Source organism: Ochotona curzoniae, unplaced genomic scaffold, assembly GCF_017591425.1.
Source record: "Ochotona curzoniae isolate NIBS_2020 unplaced genomic scaffold, NIBS_Ocur_1.0 contig_66, whole genome shotgun sequence".
NCBI lineage: Eukaryota > Metazoa > Chordata > Mammalia > Lagomorpha > Ochotonidae > Ochotona > Ochotona curzoniae.
In genome coordinates this window covers 23441384-23449278 of record NW_024466512.1, presented here as the reverse complement: position 1 = coordinate 23449278, position 7895 = coordinate 23441384, and the positions used below count along the sequence as shown (strand labels likewise).

At 45.9% G+C, this 7895-nt stretch overlaps 1 long non-coding RNA gene across 1 annotated transcript; it reads left to right on the top strand.

The window, feature by feature from the left end:
• Nucleotides 1-441: 441 nt before the first annotated feature.
• Nucleotides 442-3920, top strand: LOC121163995. Its single transcript, XR_005884994.1, has 3 exons — nt 442-642; nt 2314-2400; nt 2597-3920. It is a non-coding gene; the product is annotated as an uncharacterized LOC121163995 (long non-coding RNA).
• Nucleotides 3921-7895: the final 3975 nt, after the last annotated feature.

The window sequence follows — 7895 nt, the reverse complement described above, 5'->3', positions numbered from 1 at the left end:
ACAAGTCAGGGAGAGAGGCGCCTGTCACCCTTCGCACTCAAGCACAAAGTGCTTCAGAATGCTTCTCTTTGGGCGTGTGCCGGCACCAAGGGTAGGATATTATTTAGAAGCCGGGTTGTGTACTAAGTGTTTCTTTAAAAACCAAAGTGGTGAGAGGAGGTCTGTGCAGGACTAGTGGGTGATCAGATGGGTAGAGCCACCTTAGGAAGGGCTGTTCTGCCACTATAGTGAGTCTTTTGCTAAGGAAAGTGATAGTTTCTCAGCCTCTCCCTTCAGATGAACTGGCTTGTTTCCTCCCTGTGCCATGGTGAGTCATATCTTGGTCCTTCTCTGTCTCCCTCCCTCATGTATGACTCCTCCCCCAACCTGAACACATGGATTGGAACTCGCAGAAGTCCTTGGTGATTCTTCTCTCATAGAAGGGCGTGTCCAGTGAGGCCTGGAGTGGGTGTGTTCTAATGTTCTAATGTGCATAGCTTTACTGAAAGCTGCTGAGACCTTTGTATGAACAGCAGTATCAACAGGACTTAGGACTCCTGCTTGGCGAATGTGACCGCCACGGCACCACTCAGAAATCATCGTGCTCTTTTACTTCGAGAAGCAGTGTAGCCTGATTGTCTGAGGCATGGCCTCTGGAACCACGTTTCCTCTCTAGGCCTCAGTTTCCTGACCTGTAGCATGGAGATATTACTGGGATTACAGGGAGATGGTACTGGGATATTTGTGGATTTGAGACACATACGGCTCCCAGAGCTTGTTTACTTCCTCAATGCCCCCCAACATCCACCACCAGTCCAGGTCTCCTACTTGGGTGGGACCCATTAATTCTTCCTGCCTTCATCACTTGTGCCCCTCGTTTAATAGGATCTACAGTTGGCAGGAAGCTGGACTCAGAAATTGCAGAGCAAATCAAGATATTTAAATGTGGGCTATGGGCATCTTTTTTTTTCTTTTAAAGATGTATTTATTCAAAAAGCAAAGCTACAGAGAGATCTTCCATCCACTGGTTCACTCCCCAAATGGCCGCATAGCTAGGGCTAGATCAAGCCAAAGCCAGGAGCCAGGAACTTTATCCAGGTCTCCCACATGTGGGTGGCCCAAGCTTACACTTGAGCCATCTGCTGCTGCTTTCTCAGGCACATTATCGGGGAGCTGGATCAGAACTGGAGCAGCAAGGACTCGAACCAGTGTCCATATGAGATACTAGCATGTAGGTGGTAGTTTAACCCATTGTGCCCCAGTACCTGTCCTGGATATGTGTATTTTAATCAGTAGGCTAACGGCCAGTCCTGTGGTGAGGTTTAAATGATCTACTGTGATTAATTATTTCATATAAAATTATTTGAGTTGCATACTTTATGAGTATTCTGTAAGTGTAAACTGGGGTCATCATCACAGTCACAGGTGTTTATAGGCATTTGTCTTTGAAATCTGTCATTTCCGTTGGCTTGTGAGCAGCATAGAAAAACAGTGCAAGGACTTGAACCTAGAATCCAATTAGTTTTGGATCTTTGATAAATTAATTTGTATTTTAATAATCCTATTTGTAAATCATGAAACAATGTAAGATTGTTTGCTTAGTGTTGATGCATATACCTGTTTAACACAGTTATAGAAATATTACTGGTGTCCAAGAGATGGAACTTTCATTGCTGGTTAGAGTAATGGTTACACTGGTTTCTTTAAAGTTTATCTGATCTGGTTGGTCCCTTGCAGGCTTATGCTTTAAAATAGTTTTTGTTTGTTTGTTTGTTTGTTTTTTAAATATTTATTTACTTATTTAAGAGGCAGATTTTACAGAGGGAGAAGGAGAGAGAGAAAGGTTTTCCATCTGTTGGTTCACTCAAATGGCTGCAACAGCTTAAGCTAAGCTGATCCAAAGCTGGGAGCCAGAGGGTTCTCCCACATGGGTTCAGGGTCCCAAGGATTTGGGCCATTCTCTGCCACCCTCCCAGGCCACAAGCAAGGAGTAGAGCAGCCAGGCCATAGCCCAAGTGCCCATATGGGATGCCAGAGCAACAGGCAGAGGATTAGCCAATACACCACTAAGCCAGCTCCTGGCTTCAGATCAACTAAGCTTTGGCCATTATTGGCACTTGGGGAGTGAACCAGCAGATGGAAGATCTTTCTCTCTGTTTATCCTTCTCTCTGTAAATCTGTTTTTCTGATAAAATATAAATAAATCCTTTAAAAAAAAAGCGTTGCCTATGATACAACTTGTAAAATCTCAGACATTCAGGTAAGACATGTTTGATAAGAAAGTAAATATATTAATAATCACTCTTCATATTTCTGTATTGTCTTCCCCTGAAGCACAGTGTGGTAGAAGCGCTACTACTCTCGGCAAAGAAGGAAATGCTTGTGGATCACCTTAGCAAAAAGCACATGAAGCCACTGCAGGTGAGAAAGGAATGGGAAGACTACATATCTGAAGTCACAGTCTCTCCTTGCCTCATTTCTCCCTACATGCATCACACAAAGTACAGTCTCTTTCCTCCAGAGCAATATTTTAAGCCCCCTGCCCCTGTCTCCTCTCACCTGTCCCCCTCCCCCCAAAAAATACCCAAAAACTTTTTTTTTTTGCTTTTGTGTATAGGTCATGACATAAAATCCTGGTTTGGACAAAAGGTGGTGATTGATGAATATATAATGAAGGAAACAAATTCAGTTTTCCTTGTGTTTTCCAAGAATACACTGTGTTTTAGAACAGCTCCTAAAGGGACAGCGTATAACGGTAATGTTTTATCTTAAGCCTGTTGGGCCCAGGTGGCAGAGCCAGGGAAATGTATTTCTACAATTCCAACATCAAGCAGTAGAGGGCAGCACTGCCCTTGTTTTTGCGAAATGCACCCTGCTGAGAACCAAAAATAAAAAAGCAAAGCTTTCAGCATATGCTTTTTGAAAACTAGAGTCTCTTTGTATTTTGATGAAATTATGTAGAAAGAACATTGGGGTCTGCATTGCCTTGAAGTGGGAATTAGTGAAAACAGAAGGTTTTATATAGGTACCTCCCTCAGATATGGATTCTGTGCAGCAAAGATAGAGCGTGGTTGGAACCTGGATAATAAATGCAGTTATTGTGTGAACACAGCTAAGGCTCCTGATCTTCCAGGCTTGCATGTGGGTTTTTTTTTGCATGTGGTTTTTAAAATGTGTGTAACTCTATTCTGCCGGTCAGTGTTTGTCTGCCATACCTGTGTCAGAACAAAACTGGCTCAAAGGGAGCACATGTATTTTGAGTGAATGAAGCCTATCTTCCACGCAACTGGCTAAGCAGCTGTGCATTGATAGCTGTGACACTGAAGCCTCGTACGATGTCCTCACTCCATCGTAGTATGGTTTGAGTTTCCCTCGTGCAGTAAATAGCAACGGAAAAATACGCTGCAGCTTGGTACTAAGCGTTACTTGATGCTCCCTGGCAGCATGACAGGACAGAGTCTAACTTTAGCGAATACCTCACTACAGTATTCCTAGCCCATTTGGATTCCACTCTGACCCTCTCAACTTTTCTTTCAACTAAAATAAATCTCACCAGAAACAAGAGCTGGAAGTCATCGCGCCTTGTTCCCAACACTGCCACGTGAACTTGGGCAAATGCTAAACCTTGCAGTCTTTTTGTTTCCTCATCTGCTGAGCAGAGATAATACTCTCAGATTTACAAAAACACTCAAGTTAGAAGATACGTATTACGACATTTGCACATCATTAGAGTACCTAACGAGTGCTTTCATCGCTGTAGCCCGAAGATATTCCTGCCTGTTCTAAGCCCCTATAAGACTCCGTGTTGTCTCTCTTCTTCTGTTGCCATCCTATTTCCTGAAGTTACTAATCTTCACACAGACTTTTTCCTTCAACTTGACTGTTCATCAGTTCTTTGAGAACAAACACCATAGAGTGTACTCCCAGATATCTTACACACACACACAAAAAGATATGTTTGGTAGGTACTAGGAACTCAAATGTTTGTGGAGTGGTTTGGAGCATGGACTTAGAGTACAGAACCCTTTTTTTTTTAACTGTGGTGAACGTGCAGCACCAGCTTGACCATCTTCAAACATCCAGTACAGTCATGTCAATTGTATGTGTGTTTTTGTATAACAGATCATTAGCATATTTCCATCCAGAATTAACTCTTAATAACTGTCATCCATCTCATTAGCACTTGGCTTCTCTCTGTGTGTGTATCTTTCTCAGATTTATTCATTTTTGAAAGGTAGAGCAATAAAGAAAGGGAGGGAGAGACAGAAAAAGAAATTTTCGCAGCACCCACTGTTGTGCACAAGAGCTGGACAGGAAACAGGCTGCACCAGGCTAGGCTGCTGCAGAGGCTGGCACATGCAGAAACCAGGGCCCGGGGGCAGGCCTGATGGGGATTACTGCAGGTACCCAAACTAGGCTGAGACACCCACTGGTATGTGTGAGGAGTGGGTCTGTGGTAGTCTGGCTGGGCTGGGTCACAGCATCCATCAGTTCAAATGAGATATAAGGCTGGGGCGGAACTGTGTTGGCTGGTGCAAGTGACAGACTGAACCTGGCTGGTATATACAGTAGTCAAATCTGAAGTCACACCAGGCAAGAATTTTTAAGGGATTCCCCAGCAAGACCACTGGACTCAGACCCCAGCCCCAGAGAAAGTCACAGGATGTGTGGTCCTACCTTCAAGTGCATGTAGCAGGACTAGACATCCGCAGTGGCTGATGTCTGCCCGGCGAACAGCATGTCCAGATACACACAGGGGACAGGATGGCCAGCTTGTCTAGGCCAGCAGGGGGCGTCAACTGCTTCATCAAAGGAAAGCAGAAATGGTTGAACAATCCTGGCCAACCTTTGCAACATGTTCCTGGGTCTGTGGATGCACTAAGGTAGGCTCATCAACTAATAGACCTTGGGAAGATTTTCTCAACCCTGTAGCAATAAAACTAACAATTTCTCAGAGCTGTCAAGACCGCTCAAGTAACACCCTTGGAACACTCCCCACATTGGGGTCTGTAAGGTATCATCAAATGAGCATCCTCCATCCCTGGGTGCTGATGCAGTTTGACAGCAAGGAGTGGCCCATTTCCCCTCCTCCCCTGCAGACACAGGAGGAAAAAAAAAAACAACTGACAAATGTCCCACCCACCTTCCTCCATACCTGACCCTCCCCACCCTAATCAGAGACCCTCATGGGTATGCATCCCTCTCAACTATGTAAACAATATTAAAAATAAAATTGAAAAAATAAAAAGTAAAAAAAGTAAAACCTAAGGGGCTGGTATTGTGGTGAAGTGGGTTAAACTGCAAGTTGTGACCTATATTGAGCACTAGTTTGAGTCCTAGCTGTTCTACTTCCGATCCGGTTCTCTGCTAATGTATCTAGGAAGGCAGCAGATGGTGGCCCAAGTAACTGAGTCTGCCACTCATGTGGGAGACCAGGACAGAGTTCCTGGCTCCTGGCTTCTGACTGGCCCAGACCTGGCTCTAATCAACAGATGCAAATTTCTCTCGCGCTCCCTGTAGGTATGTCTTTCAAAGTAATCAGTCTTTTAAAAAATGAGCATGGAGCCTGGTGTCATGGCCTAGCAGCTAAAGTCCTCGCCTTGAATGCACCAGGATCCCATATGGGCACTGGTTCTAATCCCGGCAGCTCCACTTCCCATCCAGCTCCCTATTTGTGGCCTGGGAAAGCAGTCAGGGACGGCCCAAAGCCTTGGGACCCTGCACCTGTGTGGGAGACCCGGAAGGAAGTTCCTTGCTCCTGGCTCCAGATCGGCACAGCACCGGCCGTTGTGGTCACTTGGGGAGTGAATAATTGGATGGAAGATCTTCCTCTCTGTCTCTCCTCCTCTCTGTACATCTGACTTTGTAATAAAAAATAAATAAATCTTTTTTAAAAATGAGCATGAAGGCTCATTGCAACATTGTAGGAGCAAACATGCTAGGAACAGTTTTACTGCCCACCAATTGATGAGTAATTGGGAAAGTAGGACACATCCATAAGTGCAACACTGTGCTGATGTTAAAATGCTGGAGGCAGACCTGCGTGTGCCACCATGGTCATGTCCCCAAGACATAACCTATTAAGTGAATCAAACAAAACCCTGCTACATAGCAGTGGGTGGTACAGGATCTCATTCATGTAAGACGTGTGCACATAGACATGCATGTACATGTAAATGTTTAGAAACCTCATTAGGGCTGACTTCCGGGAACAGGGAAGTGGAGGAAAAGGGACATTTGCTGTGTAAATCTCTAAATGTTTTACAAGAACATATTCACACACTACTTAATCAGATAACTCTCCAAAGCGCATTTCAGGGCTGCTGACTATCATATACCAGCCGAAATCTTAGAACACACAACACTTAAACTAATTATAATATAATCCTGAATGTTTAATTTTATAACAAATGGTATAGTGGCTGGCAAAAATGAGACAAATTCATAGTATCTCTCAAGACAAAAACTGCTAGGGCACCTAGGGCTTTTACTCCTTCATCCTGGGTGTGGCATCGATTTCTCTAGATGGCTTATCTATTGAACGTCAAACTTGACGTTGAGTGTGGCCATCTCTCTGGCTCCTTAGGTTGTTTCCCCTAGGAAGAAGACCCTGCGTCTGGAGGCATCTTGCCATGAGTACTGAGAAAATCCTTCCTTGGCTCCACTCTAAAAGTCGCTGTCAGCTCTGCCTTCCGTGGAGTCAGAGCCCCCTTCCCCAGGATGTGCATCCTGTCTGGGCAAAGTTCTCCAGTCTGCTGGCCTTTCCTCTTGGAACTGGCCATTACGTCCTGGAAGTACAGACGGAGCGGAATGACTCACCCAGCTGAGCCTCTCAGCCCCAGGCCACTGCTGCTTTTCCTCTGATTGAAATGCAGGCATTTTGGACCTGAGAACGTCAGAGCACAGTGAGAGCCATAGGCCTTTGAGAGGCTGCCTGCCAACGCCCATGAGGGTCCTGCTGACAGCTCCTGACTGTCCCTCTCCGATTGCTTTCATTTCTGTAAGTCATATGGCCTGACAGAGTTTGATGGGCAAACCAGGGTGGTCATGTCCCCCGTGGCAGCTGAGCCCCCGCTCGTCTCCTTCTGTTTGACAGGTAACAGAGTAGGTGTCATCTACAAAAGACTTGGCTCACCTGAAACAAGAGGGCCAGGAGGACCTGTTCCCCTCGCAGCCCATTGGGAAGAATCTGGCTAACCTACCATGGCTGCAATCTCTGGCAAGAGGAAATCATTTTTTAACAGGACAGTTCTGAGAACCAAATGTCCCTTCAGTGGTCCCCAGACACATGTGTCTAATGCGCAGGAGCCCAACAAAATGATACTTTACTTTACAAACATCGGGTCTAGACTCGTCCCCTCCAGCTGGTCTTGGCACCTTTAGATCTGAGAAGTCAGCCGGAGGTTCCACAAGCAGGAGGGTAGGGGGACACGTTGGGCCTCCAGCTCAGCCAGGTTGCTGTTAGCCAGGGAGTGTGAAAACCACAACGCCCCAACATGGCAGTGGCTGGCTCAACCCACCCTTCTCTCTGCGGTTCTGACTTCAGTATAACGTCAGATGTATGTGGAGTATGTTTCGCATACAGACCCTCATTCAGAAAGTCTGGAAAGGCAGGAAATCTGTGTTTTTAACAAACACACAGTAGTTCTGGATGTGGGTGGTCCTGGGATCCCTTTGATAAACTCTGACACTACCTGCTACAAGCTGGCCAGGGCTGCTTGTGGCACTCCCGGTTGCCTGCTTGGCCCTAGCGCCCCTCTCTTTTGGCTGACAAGCCCATAGCAGATTCTCAGCAGCCGTCTCCATCTGAGGTGGGGCTGCTTCGTCTACAGCATACTCCTAAAGGAAACAGCAGCCTCCAGGGCCTACTGCCAACAGCACGCTGTCTCCCAGAGCCACCCATCCAGGCTGGTAAC